At 30.8% G+C, this 18,610-nt stretch overlaps 1 long non-coding RNA gene across 6 annotated transcripts; it reads left to right on the top strand.

The window, feature by feature from the left end:
- Positions 1–866: 866 nt before the first annotated feature.
- LOC107411097 (uncharacterized) lies at positions 867–5,017 on the top strand. Of its 6 annotated transcripts, none has more exons than XR_009634649.1 (4): positions 873–1,010; positions 1,495–2,020; positions 2,248–2,431; positions 2,534–5,017. It is a non-coding gene; the product is annotated as an uncharacterized LOC107411097 (long non-coding RNA). The 6 variants fall into 6 exon arrangements; XR_009634648.1 differs by having other exon boundaries at positions 874–1,010; positions 2,248–2,781; positions 4,264–5,017; XR_009634647.1 differs by having other exon boundaries at positions 867–1,010; positions 1,533–2,020; positions 2,248–5,017.
- The last annotated feature ends 13,593 nt before the right edge of the window (positions 5,018–18,610 follow it).

Here is an 18,610-nt window from a genome sequence, read left to right as displayed (position 1 = left end):
ACCCATAAATTCGTAAATGTGGAATTGTGGATTTATAAGGGAGTGCATAGTTTTTTTGTTTTTAAAAAAGGAGTGCATAGTAGTTGATTTTGATATTTTTTCCATTAATATATATATATATATATATATATATATATGTATATCCCTTTAAAAAATTTAAGTCAAACCAAAATTGAGTGGTAAATTTTAATAACCATCACCTAAACAACTTTTGCATCTAAACTACTACTATAAATTTTTTTTTTTTGTAAATTAAATTATTGCTAGAATGATAATACACATTAAAGTGACAATAATTAAATTAAAGATGGTAGCTAAACGGAAAAAAAAATAAAAAAGAAAAAAGAAAAAGAGATAAATTGCATAATGTTAGGATACTTCAATGAAACTTCCAACTGTTAACAAATTAACATGTCCTTTAACATATTTTTCATCTAAACTACTACTATAATTTCTTTTTTGGTGAATTAAACTACTACTAGAATAATAATTTATTTAAAGTGACAATAATTAAATTAAAAGATGGTAGCTAAATGGAAAAAAAATTTAAAAAAAATATAGAAAAAGAAATAAATTGTATAATGTAAGAATATTTCAGTGAAACTTTCAGCTTTTAACAAATTAACAGGTCATCTATCATAGTTTACACTGCAAAGCCATTATTTTTTTTTCTAGAAACCTTTCATTTTCAATCTACCCAAAAAAAAAAAAAAAAAAAAAGATGATTTCGATGGCCGTGATTAAAGTGTTGCGTTTGGTTGATTTGATTTGATTTATTTCAGAAAATAGAGGGACAAATATCTTGATTTAAAAAGGGTCAGCCCAGTTAAGAATGGAAGCCCAAGAAAATTATGGGCCCATATGTTTTGGATCCGAAGCATTATGCGGGTCCGTGCTCTCTGCAACAACTGAAGGCTCTTGCACCGTGGACTGCTGGCCTTAGTGCCTTCTTGCTCCTCTCTCTCTCTCTCTCTCTCTCATCTTCTCTGGTGGAAAGCTTCCGATGTCCGGTAATTCTTAATGCTCTTTGTTCATTTTTCCCTTTATGCTTTGTCTCACCGATAACCGCAAAAACAAAAAAAAACAAAAAAAAAGAAGAAGAAGAAGATAGAAGAATGAAAAAATGAATCAAATTTCGTTTTATTTATTGTTCCAGAATTTCTTGTACATGTTTGAAATTTTTAACGGCTATCGTTTTGTTGAAAGAAATTTGAAATATTTTTAGTGATTGATCATTTTATTTATTTATTTTTTTGGTTCTGTTCTGGTTTCTACTCCTTTTTAATTTTGTTGATAATGAAAATTAGTCTGTATCCATTCGTGCATTGACACACAGATTGTTATTGTTTTAATGCACATAATGTGCCACACATAACACATCTTCAATGGCTGTGATCAAACTATCGCATTTCAGTTTGGATGGATATATATATATATATATATATTTTTGTTGTTGCTATTTGCTTGTGAAAGTAGTATTTTACTATTTTTCAGTGGAATGCGAAAGGGTGATAATAGGAAACTTGTTGCAGGATCGCCGTATCCCTGTTAGTTAATAAGAGTTTTTGCATATGGAACTTCTCGGTCGTGAACTTGTTAACTAGTATTTAGTGTAATTGTCGTGGTTACCATATCCCTTTGCCCCCATTTTCTATGTTTTGGACAAAAGGCATCAACCAAAATTTATGTGTCAGGAAAGATGTCTGGCATCATCTACATTGTTTCAAGCTGCCACGGCCATCCAGAATTCCTCACTTTCTGTTTTGCCATTCATCGTTTTCCCTCTCTATTATTGCTGTTTCCATAGTTTTTCTTATCCTCCGGACCACCTTTAGCCCCAGAGCCAAAGCCCTACTCACTGTTACACAGCTCCATCTTGCACTCAAATTGCTACGCAAGCTTCAACGACCCTTTTGAAGAAGCGACTGGGGAAGCACTGACGTGATCCACTGGCTCAAATTACCAGCCAAGAGCGGTTGAAGTGACCGAACATTCCAAGCCCAGGGCTCCGTCAATTAAGGTACAAAAATTTATAAACATCTCGTGCTTTGTTGAATTTGTTTAGATAGTTAGATGAGTTTTTGAATGGGTTTTATGAATTGATCTGGGTACACTGATTTAGGTCTTTTTTGGATTTATTTTGGTTTAGGGCATGAAAATTATAGTTTTTATTCTTCATATGTTTTGATTTGGGTCTTTGTTGATTGAAACTTGTTAAACCGTTACAAGAAAGTTTTGTGATGCCAGTGATGGGGCTATGATCGAAGAAGGTGTTGATGTTATTTATGTAATGGGGGTTTGGGATTTTCCCACAAAGAGCATTTGGGAAATATATAAAAGTAAAAATTCATTCTCTTGATGGTTCCCTTCGAGAATCTCGCCACCCCATGGGGGAAATACTTAGTAGCATTCTGAAGAACAATTCTTGAAGGTGGTTTCGTGATTTCTGATTGTGTTCCCTGTAAACTAGGAATCCCCATAAAAAGACATGTATATCAATTACTTAATTACTTATGAATCATATATTTTGTAGGGGGCCACAGCCATCCCTCCTTATTCGCCGCCGTGGCCCTTATTGCCACTGCCTCCATCAATGGCCTCTTCCAAAGGCAATGAAGAATCTTCCCCACTGCCACCTCCGCCACAAGATTCACCTAGGGGAAATGTTTCTCTCCAGAATAGACATCCTTGTCTGGCATGAATGAGGAATTCTGGGTGTTCCCCAAATACATCTCTAATCCTCTCAAAAAAACCATGTGGATTAGTCTCTCCTGGTCTGAGGTAAATTTGTTCATTCCTATCCAAACATGTTGCAATATATAGCCATCTTTGTATCTATTCTTCAATATAGTTCCATCAACAACTACAATAAGTGATATTTCAGAAAACCCTTTGATGTATGCTCCAATGATCATGAAAAATTATAAGAATTTGTTACTGTCTCGTGGTTTCAATAAGTTCCCTTGGTACTTGTCAGGGCAATTTCTCTGGCCATCTAAGCCTTCACATAACCTATGTTCTTTTTTTTTTTTTTTTTTTTTTCCTTCCAATTTCCGTACTGCAACCAAACATCATGCATGGTTTCCTTTGTTTTGTACTAACTTGTAATCTAGCGTACTTTAACTTGATAATATCTTCAATAGTGTAACTAGTTGTTGGTCAATAATCAGGATAAATAATAAAGAAAGCAAGTATAATTCTATTGAAATCTTTTAACGACAAAGAAATCTGAAAATGCAAGTAGTTGTCATTTGTAATTACCAGTCACCCATCCAACCTTGTAATGCATGCAGTCTGACTTCGTTACCCTAAACTCAAAATTTTTCTTCATTGCATGAATTTGTCCTATTTCAATCACTTCACTAATGTTTACTAATAATTTGTGCATGGTGATTGTTGGTGTTGAGGTGGCAGTGCATAAGAAGTAGGAATACTAGGCATAGGCCTAAAAAACATTAGTTTTTCCTCAGTAGGACTATTTAAGATGGCCCACCCGTTTTGTCACCAAACATGATACTGGACCTAATAAATCCAGTCTAATGAGTTATCCAGTGCATCAAACATACCTTTAAGCCATGATTGGGACAGAGGACCGTTTAGAATTAGACCAAGAATAATCCCAACCAAGTGTTTGGTGACACAATCCACATGACAAGAGATCTAGGATTTGTGAGTGGTCTAGAATCTTAGGGGTAATCTAATAAACAGCCAGCATAGTCCCGTTCTATGGGACAAGCTAGAGTATTTCACATACCGTTTGAAAGTCTAATATTTATTTAATTTTGTAATGTTTTATAAAATCAAAAATTTTAAAATATATGGAGATTGTGGATGCTATATTCTATATATGGATACTAAAAAATATGGAAAAAAAATGAAGTATGAAAAATATAAATCATTGGTAGTAAAAAAAAATAAAAAAATAAATGTATATATATTAAAAGAAACCCCAAAATGTTTTGATACTTATCATAAATGTTTAATAGTTATGTTATTTAAAAAAAATACTACTTAAAGCATTACTGTAAATAATAGTTGACTATAATCCTGCATTTAGTACTAAACAAATCCCAATAAGAATTTTGTATGAGATGCCACTTTGATTGTGAGTGAACTTGGTAATGGGATCCAGTTTCCATTTGGATCAATGTCTGTGAATGTTCTCTCTTTATATTAGACCTTTTTCTTGATGTTTGATTATTTCATTCTAGTATACATCCTATATGAAGTGTATGTTCAGCTTGTCCACTTGGATATGTGTAGTTTTAAAGCATAGAATGGGTTGAAAAGCCGGTACAGTTTGTATTAACTCGAAGGAAATGGTAACATTTCTCAACTGCTTGGCTCGTAATCAGAACAACTATGGCAAGTTCATGCGACATGAAGATCTGTTGAGTGCTTGCATGGATGCACGGTTAAACTTTTAGATCTGCTTTTCTGGAATCTGCTTCTTATCTTTTTCTTCCCTTACACTTGTAAATTTGTTTGGTGGTTTTAGTTTATTAAATGTTGTTTTAAGACTATCCCTAAAGCTTGTGACTGCTTTGCAGTGTAGACCAACAAAAGGGTAGCATTTATTACCACCTGCAAATGCTAAGCAGAGGAAGAAAGTAAATTAAGGTTTTGTAGAAAACATTTTTTAAGCTTTAATGCATTTATTAATTCTTTGGATCATCATTATGAAGGGCTTGCTTAGCAAGGATAGTCATTGTATTCCACCGCTGAAATTTAAGCAGGGAAGCAGAAGCAAGAGGTCTTCAAATTCACTTTTGTGTAATAAAGGTTCTCGGCACATGTTGTTTTTCATTTTGAAGAGAAAAATGTTTTGGATATTTGTGGAACAAATTTATTGGAAGTTTCATTTAGGAAAACCAGACTCTACCCTCTGTTGATAGAATGCAAGCTACGCTCTGTTGGTAGAATGCAAGCCTTCTAAAAATCTGTCTTACTTCTAATATCGTCTTTGTAGAATACAGAAGATAATAAGGCCAACGTGATTTTTATATTTTTATCTTTTTATAGTGATAGTAGCTTTGTAGTACCAGAAACAAGGCCTCGTCGTATTAAACTCTTGTTACTCTCTGCTTTCCTTTTGTTCTTATCACCGTCTGATCTACAATTTGCCTACTATGCCTTCTCAATTTCTCATATAACCTACTTTTCTCGTTGGTAATTGTCCACTCTTATATTCTTTTTGTTCACTGTGATTTTTCTCCTCAACAGAAGCTTAGAAAATTCCAGACGATGATATGATGTTGGAGACCTCAAATTTACCCATCAAAAAATTGTATTGGGTTCTTATACTGTACTTATCAATATGTATAAACAGAGAAAACTCTCCCTTTTTTTTTTTTTTTTTGGTTGAAATATTAGCAGAGAAAATATTGCTTTTTTGGTAGGAATTTTCTTTCTTGGTCCAGATATTATAGGTAGGGCATTGGAATTTATTATTTATTATTTACTTTTTTCAATATTTTCAAATTCAAATGGAGAATGAATCCCGTGAAAGACGATCTTCTCTCGGTTCTAGCCAACACTGGCAGCTTTCTTGTGTTCGTGGCCAACAGTAACAGGTTGGATGTATGATTATTTATTTATTTTTGATAAAGTTTTTTTTTTTTGTTTTTTTTTTTTTGGGGCTAAAATTATTTTTGATAAAGTTTTTTTTTTTTAACAATATTTTTGATAAAGTTGGATATATGTTTCGATGTTCATGGTATCAATACTGTATACCTCAGGTCCGTCCAACAATTATTTTGACCTCCCAAAAAAGAAAGTTTTCAGTTAGATTGGATTGGGCTAGTGCCATTAATCCAATACGCAGACATGGTCCTGAGACCAGCACAACTTGGACCTCATCTTGTAGGCTTTCGAATTGGATCGGAGCACGTCCAGCAGCCTTTTTTATCGCAACACTTTTTGTTTTTGGTAATATTTTTCATTGCAGCACTTTTTCATAAAGTAGGTAGAATAATTGAGGTGAAGATGAATAATCCTAATTCGATCCCTCACAAACGTGAACGAGTGAATAATCCTTTTGATTACTAAAAAGGAATAAAAATAAAAATAAAGTGAATGAGTGAATCAGGAAGGTGTCTACTCGAATTGAACGCGCTAAGTTTCATTCTCTTTCTTTTTGTTTGTTCAAAAAAAAAAAATAAATAAATAAACTTTTTTTTGGGTTCATTCTTGCTTGAAAATGTTTGAAGTGACCGCACCCAAACGCGAAATAAAGACAGGCTTTTAATAGGATGACAAACATGTCCTTAATGGGAAAAATAAATGACCAACTTGATCACAGTTAACGTTCATAATATATATTTCCTCTTCAATAGTGTTTTCTTTTCCTCCCCAATAATTGGAAGGGCTTGAATTCGTTTGTTAATATCTTATAATGCTTTTTGAGTTTCTATCATTTAATCTTCCATGCATTGTTCTTCATCAAAATCTATCATGTCTCCCCCTCCCTCCAAACCCTAGAACGAACTTTTTACCATACCTATAGAAAGGTTGCAATCGTATCTCGTGTGCCATACGTGTCTTTTATAATATATAATTGCCACGTCAAGTTCAATCAGAAATTAATGATAAAAAAGAAAAAAAAGTTCAATGAAAAATCGGCAAGCTTTGTAGTGGATACCCTTTAATAAAACCACTAGCCTAGTATAAAGGCCAAGATAAATGAAGCCACCTATACATATATTAAATCAAGCACTTAGAAGTTTTTTGCCGGAATAAAAAAGGATGTAATCTTGGTAGTATCATAGGCATAAGGTTGAAGTGTGCTAGTGAAATGAGATCTTTCAAGACAATAACGAAGCTTATTAAAACTTTGAAACATAATTTTCAAACCTGCATGTATGATGGTTGAGTGGTGGTTTTTTTCCATTAAACTATCACCTTTAGTGGTACAGCCCTTAAAAGTTAGTACCAGAATTAGGTAACCTTTCAAGGATAATCCAATTATAAAGTCACTTTCTTTGGATAAGGATTCAAGTTTGAATCACACTAGTATCAAGTCTAACCAAAGAGAAAAGGTAAAATCATGATTGGTCATGTGGAATTTTCTGCAAATAATTTACGTATCTACTTGTTTTTCTTTCTATCATCATGATGAACGCCGGGGGGGGAGGGGGAGGAGTTCAAAACTACAACATCAAAATTTTCTCAAACCTATTAATTAATGAGATTAATTTGGTTTCTACTAACTCTTCCTCAAATACCTCTTTCTTATTACTTTACAAACTACAGTAATTGAACAACAAAAAGAGCATAAATTATTAAGGAGGATGATGCCATGTCTAATGACATCATTAATAGGGCCAAAAAAAAAAAAAAAGTACGACTTTCCCTTTGGGAATTGTCAAATTTAAAAAAGAAATTGATTTTTGGGATTTAATTTTTCGAAAATTTGTTTTATAGGAATAAATTTTTCTATTGGTTAGTGATAAAAAATTTGGAACTTGAAAGTAATTAAATTAAAAATTATATTATAAATTAAGTGTAAATTGAATCAGACGTAAACCAAGGTCGGAGAGGCCTTAGGTAGTAAATTTGTTTTTGTTTTTTTATAAAACACACTTATATACTTAGTTTCTTTTAAGTATTTTTAAAATGACATGTATATAGGTGAAAACAATTTTCTTATCTATTTTTATTTTAAAATCTAATTTTTTAGATCCATACTTTTTCATCTTTTAAAAATTATCCAAATATAAAAAAAGTTGATTTTTTTTAAGGACTTAGATTTTTATTAGCTTTACTGATTACAATGGGGCGAAAAAGAAAGCTTGTTGGAGGTGAACTTTTTGATGTGATTCCGCCCGAGGCCGCTCCACCGATAACCTGCTGGGGTGCTGACTCGACACGGATGAAGACTAGGCCAATCACAAGAGCTCAAATTAAGAGATTTATGGGCAACCTGGGAGTAATTATACAGAGGATAATCAATCTCAACAAAGATTTTCCATATTTGAAGATACAAAGCCTATTCTAAGCATCCAAGTGGTGGAAGCCGATACGGACCCGGGTGACGGTTTTGGTACATTTTTGGAGTCCGGGAAGCATGAAATGGTTCCAATGATTTATGGGTTCAATACATATGCCTAATAGGTCATGGAATCAAGTTAAAGCAGCCTCAAATGCAATCAAAAAGGGCTTGTACGGACAGCCTCAACAATTTGGCCGAATTTGCTGTTTTGCTTGCTGGCTTTACTGTATTTTACTGTATTAGCCTTTTCTTATTTTTCCAAGCATGGGCAACGTGTGGGACTTCATATTCAGCTTATTTGGCATCCTACAAATCATCTAGAAGCTGATTTGAAGCTTAAAGAGGTCAAAGATTGATCAAAGTCAACTTGATCAAAAAGGCTAGCATTTTTAGTTTCCTAATTTGTTTTTACTTTTTGTTTTAGGAAACTACCATTAGTTTTTGGCTTTTATTTATTTATTTTCTGGAAAAATAACTTTAGGAAGGTTTTTATTTTATTCTTTCCATTGTAAATGAATTAATTCCTAATTTAATATAAAGGAATTAATTAATCAAACTTAGATTAGGAAAGGAAGTATAGTTTTAGCCAACTAGGTTTCTTTATGTGTGGTGGCTGGTTTTTCTTTATTTTTAGGGTTGAATTTCGTGGCTTTGTAGCCTATTTAAAGGCTTAGTTATCAATAAGAAAAAAACTTTGATTTGACTAAAAAAAATACTTGTGAGATTAATTATCTCTTTGTTCTTTGAGAACACCTAAAACACCATTAGAAAATTGGTTGTTTTAGCTTGACTTATCAATAGGTTTTCCATCCCCTATTGTGGCGTCTACATTATACCAAGGTTTCTAACCACAGGTTGGTTAGGGGTTGAGGTCTATTCCATTAGAACTTGAACTTAATTAAAGATCCGGGCTAATATAATACGGGTTTAGGAGCAGGTCGTCCTAGGTTCGTATCACTTTTGTACACTTTAGTAACCTCCTTTCACGTGTAGGCCTTAACATGGGATTGAATCTAAAATTGTTCTACCATGTTAAAGTACTAGTTTTTCTAAAAGCTCAAACTTATATAAGGTGAAGTTTTTTATAATTTTAATAGGCAATTTGAGGATCATTCTAATTCAGGAGAATCTAGTCAGTTGACAATTCTTTTGTTTGGATAGCAATTAGTAGCTAAAATGACATTTTCTTTGGGAAGTGCATTTAAAAGGACATGTAAACACAGTTATATATAGAAGATGTTGTTTGCCACTATTCATGATCCTTCACCAGTAGACTCAGTAGTTGATATTGGAAGATGTTATGGGAATACTTTTTCCATATATACAGATTTTTATTTTGGCAAAATCTTATATATAACAATTTATAAAGTGATATGATCCAACAAATCATTCAGAATTGAATACTCAATATTTATTTTATATGGCCCCACCTGCTTTATTTTAATATTGTACAAAATTATTGATCATTTAATTTATATTACACTTGATTATTGACAATGGTATAAGTGAGATAGTACAACTAGTGCACACAAGTTCTCCTTTTCTGTTTTCAAAAGTCAAAAAGACTCAAACAAAGTCAATTAATTATCAGGTTAGTTGTAGTTCCCACTGGTTATGATCACCATCAGTGTGAGATAACAATACTTAACAATACTTTATATGTATTATGTAAATACATGAAAACTATGAGAAAATCAATATACTACAATTAATTTTCTTTATTAATTAATTTTAAGCCATCATTATACTTGCCATTTGTTCAGATAGAACTAGCAAGTCGCTGGTTAGATCCTCACCTACTTATATATTCGTTTGATATAATCTGAAGTGTTATTGAAAAATACAAATATGTAAGCCACATGGGGAGTCTAGTACATATGTGTAGAAGAGAAAAAGCAAAATGAACAATGGATTTTATGGAACACTTAATCTATCAAACTTTCCCAGCAAGAAGATTTATTTGCTCGGTCAAAATCTCAAATGAACTACCATTTTTTGCCAAATTTCGATCCCAACTATGTTGTGGAGTTTTTTTATAAAAGCTATGTACAATTGTTGAAGTGTGTATAGATATATGTGTATGTATGTGTATGTGTGTGGTGTGGGTAGGTAGCCCATATATGCAAGTAAGCAAAAAGTGGATATGAGATGGAGATGAGTGGGTGACGAATATATATGCAGTAGTGTCAGATACATGTGCAATTATGAAGAAAAGCTAATTCGATCCTTATATGTGTGTGCATATATTTATATGTGTATATATATATATATATACATAAATAATAAAATCGCAGGCTGTAGCCACTTGTATAACAAACCATGTAGAGGTTCTGTTTGGAAGCCCAGAAAGAAGATTGCTTTTGATATGCATGATGTTGTTGACCCCCGCGCTCTAATGGGTCCATTCATGCAAACATATGTAAATCATATATATATATATATATATATATTAAAAGTGAAATATGAGCGGATTTGGGTCCTACGTACCCATCATCACTATTGACTACTAGTCTACTAGTGTTCTTTGGATTTATGATATAAAACCTAAAAGTGCAGTAGTACTAGTTATTTGATCTTTCATGCATGTGTATGTGTTTGTGTTTGTGTTTTGAGTGAGAGAGAGAAAGAAGACAAGTGAAATTGGTTAAGGCTGCATATGGGCTTTCTTTCCAACTAAATCTCTCCAGAGGGAACACCAACTTTTCCCATGAAAATGAGCGAAAAGCCCGTACTCTGTCATTACAGATGGAGTAGAGGAATTAGATTCCATATCCCCACCACCTCACTACTCTTTCTCCTTTTGTTTTTTTTTTTTTTTTTTCCGTTTTTTTTATTCAACCAGAATCATCCACGTTCTAATATGAAATCATCCGCACCCCGTCCATCTATGCATGTATATTACAAACAGTTTAGAATGCTGGACCACACTAAATTGGACTTAAATTTTTATTAGGCAGATTTAAAATAATCTAATCCTTATTCTCATCCCAAAAGTTTTTAAGATCTACGAATTTTTCTTGATTAATCAAAGATAAATTTTAATGTGATTAAATTAACCTAAATATAACACAATAAGTTATGACTTCAAAATTCTAATATTGCAAGCTGGTTGAGAATATATTTTCATTATAATGTAAAAATGTATTGATGTGATAAATGAAGAATTTAACATTTCAATTTTAATTGGTAAATTACATATAAAAATCTAATTAAACAAGTGATAATTTTTAATATTTATTATGAAGTGGTTAATTTTTAATTGACAAAAATACTGTACAAAAATATATATACCACACAATTAACAAAAAGGTTATCCTGATGTATACGAAACCTCGTGGCACGCACTAATTGGATGCCAATATTGCTCTACAAGCCCCTCAGTTAGGTAGATCTGGACCGGTTTGATTTAAGCTTGAGTGATATGTATATGATTGCTGTTTCTCTTCATCAGATGAAAATGATATTTATTTGTTTCAATAAAAAAGAAGAGAAAAAGAAAATGATCTTCACCATTATCTCATATATTGATTTATTCTCAAGTTTATAATTGTCACCAAATTAGTGGGTGAAGCATATTCTCCAATTTGTTTGGAAAATATCGAAATCAGTACGTATATTGGGTGAATCTTCTTCTACCAACTGTTTGAATATAATTTTTTTTTTTAAATATTCCTTTTAATGTTATGTATAACGACTATACATATCAATTTAAAGACAAGTCATTTGCCTTCCGCGATAGAGAAAGAAAAAGATTTTCACCATGAATCCCCGAAACAAATACTTGGATATTATAACAAAAACAAATACTAAACCAATACGAAAAAAAAAATAATAATAATAAAAAGAATATTCAAATTGTAATGCTACTGAGAGAGAGAGAGAGGAAGTGGTGCCACTGAGAATAATACTTTTCCACCGTCCAGATCGGGCCGTATATATTCCGTAGGCTATTAGTTAGGGAATCGTGTCAACGTAAATGGGACCTACAGGTGATCGACGTGGCAGCAGGAATCCCCGACCATGAGCATCTAAATGGAAATGATTGACGTTGATAGTCGTACCTCTTGCTACATCAGACGGCTACGAGTGGGCCACCAACCCATGCTTTCTTCGCTTCCAGGGTGATCATGTGCTATTTCCCTACTTTTGTCCATGGGTCCTCAAGGGGGTCCCTGGGTCCTACCACACCATAGTACTTTTGCCCAACTTGCTTAGAAGCCATCTTAAAATTCTCCTGTTACGTGGGTTTGGTAATTGTTAAAATTTGTTTTGGATTCTTCTTTTTCAATATACACAAAATACTTAGTTGTTGATACTTTGAAAATCATTATGTAGGAATGACTTCTCTTATGGAATGTGATTTTATGGTGATTCTTCAATTATGACCCAAAAAGGGGATTTCATTTTTATGAATTTTTACCAAATATTATTTAAAGTACTTTTTAACCTCTTCACGAAATTTTTGAAACTTTAGGATATCACTCGCAATGATTTTTGAGAAGTCACTTGCCAAACACTACTTGAAATGCTTTTGACAACAATTTTGGAGATTTATGAATCACTCCAAACGCAATCTTTAATTTCTTTTTAATTTTTTTAGATGAAAATTTTATTTTAAATTTGACTTCAGAATGATGGGGACCTTTGTCATTGTCAAATATCCTACAACCGAAGGGCTCCCATGTGGAAAGTTCTAGCATGACTTATCCAATAAAAAATGAGTTTTTTTTTTTTTTTTTTTGTTTTTTTTGGGTATCAATGCATTTTGAATTTTGCTAGATTTTGTATTTTATCTTTATATAAATTGAATTGGTATTATAATGTTCAGAACATCTCAAACAATGTAGCTACAGTTAAAATCCTTGGCATCGTTTGTTATAAGATTACACTCGTTTAGCATATGTAAGAGTTTGTGTATAACAGTGGCATTTACTGAAAAGATATAAATTTTTTTTTTACACTGTTGCCCCTGAAATTTCCACTCGTTTTTATTTGTCTTTAAAACAGCCTAAACACAACGTCAGCCATCTCGAGTTTAATCCTCCCATATCACAAAAAAACTAAAAAAATAAAAATAAATAAAATTTGATAGTATAACACCTTATATTAATCAATGGTGCATTAGGAGTCCAAATTAAATTTACTACTCAAATTGTTATGTGTTATTTTTTGTTTACACTTCAAATTAAAAACATTGATTATGATGGTTTAAAATGAGAGATCTGTTAATCAACAATTTACATAGAAGAATTAAATATAATAATAAAAGAAATTAACTCTTTAGTAAGGATTTTATCTTTCTGTTTTATTATAAAAGAAATTAATTTAATTATTCTCCTTCTCCGGCCTTATCATATTGAAAACTAAGAAAATTAAATAATATATCATTTTTACATAAATATCAACTGCCAGTTAGGGAAAAGTTGACAAAAAAACATGGTTTAAAGGTAATAACAAAACCAATGATTTTCAAAAGTATGTAATAATTGCATATATACATATTGTTTGATTGAACTCCGTGAAAGAGCTCTTTTTTTCAATAATAATTATAATAATAATAATAATAATACTATATATATGTATATATAAAGTAAAAATGGTTATTAGTATTGAGTCCCTGAACTATTTTCATATTCATATTTTGGTCTTTCAATCTTTTTTTATCGACATTTTGGCATTTGGACTTCAGTTTTTGAAACCATTTTTAGCCTAGTTTTTAGTATTTTGAGATATGCAATGGACATATTAAGCATGAAAATAACAAAATTAGACAACTTTGTAAGACTCTTACATGCTATATCAATCGCATTGCAAGCCTTAAAAGTGGTAAAAATTAGAATAAAAATAGTTTTGAGGATCAAAGTATAACAAAAACTAAAATTCAATTACCAAAATGTGGAGAAAAAACAAAAGTTTAAAGACCAAAGTATGAATGTGAGTATTGTTGAGGGACTAACAATGTTAATAACTTTAATAATAAATAATAGGAGGGGGAAGGCTTTTTAAATTTCTTTTAATATGAAAGAAGAAAAAAAAAAAAAAAAACAGATTTTTTACCCTCTAATAATAATAAAAGTAAAATTTTGGTACATTATAAATTGAATAGAGAGGGCTTATGTTGTCAAATTTTTAGTTTAGGGGATAGTAATACAAATTCATTATTTCATATATTATATTATAATTTTTTTAGCTACACCTCTCATATTCAAAGCATGTGCATCTAATGGTTCGGAATAAACGGTGTCAAAATTTACAGAGTAGCTGCATTGTATAATAAATTCAAAGAATTAATTGTGGTACTAATTCAATATATTAGGGAGAAAGGAGTCAATTCGGATCAAATTTACAGGAAATGGTACAAAAAAAGTAAAAAATAAAAAAATAAATCGAATTTTACATAATAACATATATAATCTTCTATTTGTAAGGAGTACAATATATCAATAATAAAAATCTATAGCGAAAGGAGGTGTAACTCGAAGAGTTTGGAAGTGATATCACTGAATCAAACCCTAGTCTTGAAAAGTTTTTAAAGCATTAAAACAAATTTACCCATTTTAATTCATTAATAATCAAACAAGTGTCTCAGCACAGCAATATACACTCCATTATTCCCACCCTATTAAGTGGGGTTTAGTTCTATTCTTTTTCTCTCTATCAACAGGACAACAAATGTTAGTAAGGCAAACAATCAGTACTTCAATAATTTGGGATTTATAGTGCAATAGATAGGAGCCTTTGAGAATGACATTGCAATTCAATGTTGTCTGAAAAAAAGTTTTCAACGGACAAATAAAAGGCAATAAAAACTTTGCTCAATGCTATAAAGTTTCTCTTCAAAAAAAAAAAAAATGTTTATCTGAATGAGCCAGAGGAATTTTTATTTTTGGAAAACAAGAATGAGTTGGAGCCCTTTTACGGTTTATTTATTTATTTTTTTAGTCTTGAGAATGAGCCGTAGGTTGGAGAGCGCAAAAACAGGGGTGGGTGTGGTGAGTGCTTTTGCCACTCCAACGTATATCCTTTAGTAGCTCGTCTAATTCAAAGTAAAAATTTTCATAGATTTAGTTTAATAATGAATATATCTTTTTTAAGAATTAATTTGTATTATCATTGTTTTCTAATATTTAACGTTGGGGATCTGTGTTTATAAGATTGCAACCGTGATTTAACAAAAATTATATTATGCTATTACATACAGATATGTAGATGATAACAAATGAAGTATTAAATTAACTATCCTATAGCAAAAAAAGAAAAGAAGTATTAAGTATTCATTTTCCTAGTAGTATCTAAGAATTAGACCACATTTAATGTCCTTCACAGTAGCTGGTATCATCATTCTAGACATATTAATTCCTAAAAATTATGTCACAAATCAAATGGGATCACTAGGGAGATAATCAAATGTTGTGATTAAATACATCGTTAATCAAGAGTTGAATACAGCTATTTCAACAGCTTAAATTATTAGAAAGTGCATGAATTATTTTAATTACATGTCCATATTTTAGTTAAATGTACTTTACAACCTTAAGTATGGACAAAGTTTTCATTGCAATAATATGGGAGAGTGTGATATCTCGAACCCAATTTCAAAGGTGTGGGTGTGAGGTTTCTAAATTATTTAATTTTATTTCTATTTTTCATTTAATACCTTCTAAATTTCAAGATATTATATAACATTGATGACAAAACTGTTAGATGGATAGTCATGGAAACTTAATGCTTCATCCATTTTTAACTCTAATTCCTTTTCTTTTTAATTTTTGTTATCATTAATCCATCCCAAATAATCCAAAAGTCACCAATTATTGGACAAATAAACAAAAAAATCAAAATTAAAAATATAAAATGGATAAATTATAAAGATTCTGATATATTTAATGGTTTTATTACTTCTATGCAATTTTTTTAGAATTTAGATGATATCAAATGCAAAATAAAATCTACAGACTCCAAAATGAACCTTATCCGTACTAAATTGTGATAAAGTGCATAATCCTTTATAATTTCTTACCATTCCCCTCTTTACGTATATTGGGGTATATTTTAGGTTAATATAGATTTTTGTGTTTTTTTTAATATATATATATATATATATATGTATAAATGATTAAATTTTGATTACAGATGCTCATGAATTTGTCTGTTTTAATTTTAAATCGAATCACTACCATTTTCAAAAGTTTAAATGAAATAACAATTCAATTAAGAATGATTAGAGTTGTCCTTAAATATTTTTAGGAACAAAAAACTCCGTACACATAGAACCAAACAAACATGATTAGGCTTTTAGGTATATTAAGGTATCCAGCTGCATGAATAGTAAAACGGCACAGAAGTGTGGCATGCATAACTACATATTTTGCTGATTGAAAGAGCAGGGCAAATTCAATGTTCTTCAGAAAGTAGTACAGACTTCTGTTTTCTTCCATTTATAAGGATTGGTCATATTAAAACTTTAGTTTTTTCAGAACAAGCTTGTACGTTCTCTCTTAGAGATAAGCCAGCAGATTCCTTTATATATATGACGCTATATATATATTTATATATTTACATATATATATATAAATATATATGTATGTCTTTATGCTTCCACAATTCCATCTCTCTGCAGTGTACCCCCCACTCATAAAGAAATGTTATAATTATCCACTTTGCTTGAATTAGGGTCTCAATCTTAAAAAAGAAAGCTAAAAAAAAAAAAGTGATTAAACAGACCAGAAAGACTCATGGAAAAAGCTAGGGAGAAATAATGTAATAATGTAAAACAATCTCATTACGTCCAAGCCAAAATAAATTAAAGAAAATGACAAAAACACAAATTGGTTTTTATCATTTTTAAAAATTTGAGTTGAGAGACAACAAAGATTTTGTGTGAAGCTAAAAAGGTGATAAAGATAGATAGAGTTGTGGTATTATTAATTATGTCATTCCAATTAGAACGAAACATGTTGAAATATTGGCCACTTAGTCTCGGGATAAGACAACAACAAAAATTAATTATGTTCTCTTTACTCAAATCAACGCGTTAACTGAAAATCAGTCCTAATAAATATCAATCAAATATGTCAAACTATTTTTTTCATCCTAAACATAGAAGATAACGCGTTTTTCAAAATATATATATATATATATATTTATATATAATAATAATAATAATAATCATAATAACCAAAAAGACAAAACAAAACATAAAAGATAATGCATGAAATTTATGCAGGGTAATATCTTCTTTTACATTTTTTTACAAAATATAAATGTTATCACTGTTTTCTCAATTAATTAACACTCTTCAAAAATTAATTAACACTAGTACGTACAACATAAATGCAAATGAATCTATCTAGAGTTATTTTTTTCTCCAATTAATTAACAATACAAATACAAGTATAAATAACGATTATAGAAAAAATAGTACTAAATAATCGTGGTAAGAATTTGGTTGTTTTGTCTCAAAACAATTTTTACCTTTTATGTTGTGTTGAACTATATTTTAAGTAGCTAATATCTCTGAGGGTACAATAACTTCTTTCCAGAAATAACATTATTTTCAAAAATTTTCAAAATCAACCAACAATTTTATGAACACTGTTTCTTTCTTCCTAGATGAATGCAGATAATGAAACAACCATGTTTTCTTTTCAAGCTCCTTTATTTATTGTTTTTTTTTTTTTTTGTTTTTCTTAAAGTTATATAGTCAAAAGCAACAAAGCCTGGACAACCAATCCAAATTCCTATGTGATAAATTAAGCTTTAGAAAACAGCAAGAAAGTCATGCTAAACATTCTTACATTCTTGTGTGGTTAGTTTCGTCAATTTCTCAAATTGGAAATGGAGGGAATAGCTAAAAAGAGATTCAATTACGCATCTTTTTGTTTAATTAAACATCAATTACCAAGAAAATTACTAATTGCCTTCCGAATCCACCTTTTGGGTAAATCGTCTTTTATTTTACTTTCCATACGTATATATAACGGTTTTGATTAATAAAGCTCAGCATGTGCTCCACATATATATACTTAATTCGTTTATTTATAAAATTATACAAGACCAATCATCCATTAAAAACAGGATTTTTCTCAGGGGTTAGGGATAATAACTGCAGGGTACCGCAACTAATTAATGACAAACATGTTAGCTTTAGAGCAAAGAGTACCATGTGGAAATTAATTAAGCCTACTTGAATGTGGTAAAGGAAAATGGTAGAGTTCCCTTATTAGGTGATACATGCATGCATTATAAATATTACTAAGCACATTTCTTGTAATTTGAAGATTAGAAATTCTTTTTCCGAAAGTAATTCAATAACTTAGGGCAGCGATTGAACCATCACAATCACCAAAAGAAAATGAAAAGAAAAAAGAAAAGGAGGAGGAACAAATTATATATATAATATATATGTAACTTAATTATTTAATTTACTGTATTAATTAATTATACTCTCTTCTATGCATGAGGATAGGTTTTCAAGAAAGCTTATTTGCTAAGAAATTTCTTCCACTACTCAAGACCTAAAATATAATAAAACAAAAAGAGATGAGAATGAAAGAATAAAAAGCAAAATATAAAAAAGCCTCACCCTAGCTTTCCTTTCTTTATTTCTCTTTTCTCTTT

Source organism: Ziziphus jujuba, chromosome 10 (genome assembly GCF_031755915.1).
Source record: "Ziziphus jujuba cultivar Dongzao chromosome 10, ASM3175591v1".
Taxonomy (NCBI): domain Eukaryota; kingdom Viridiplantae; phylum Streptophyta; class Magnoliopsida; order Rosales; family Rhamnaceae; genus Ziziphus; species Ziziphus jujuba.
This window is presented reverse-complemented; position numbering and strand designations above follow the sequence as displayed.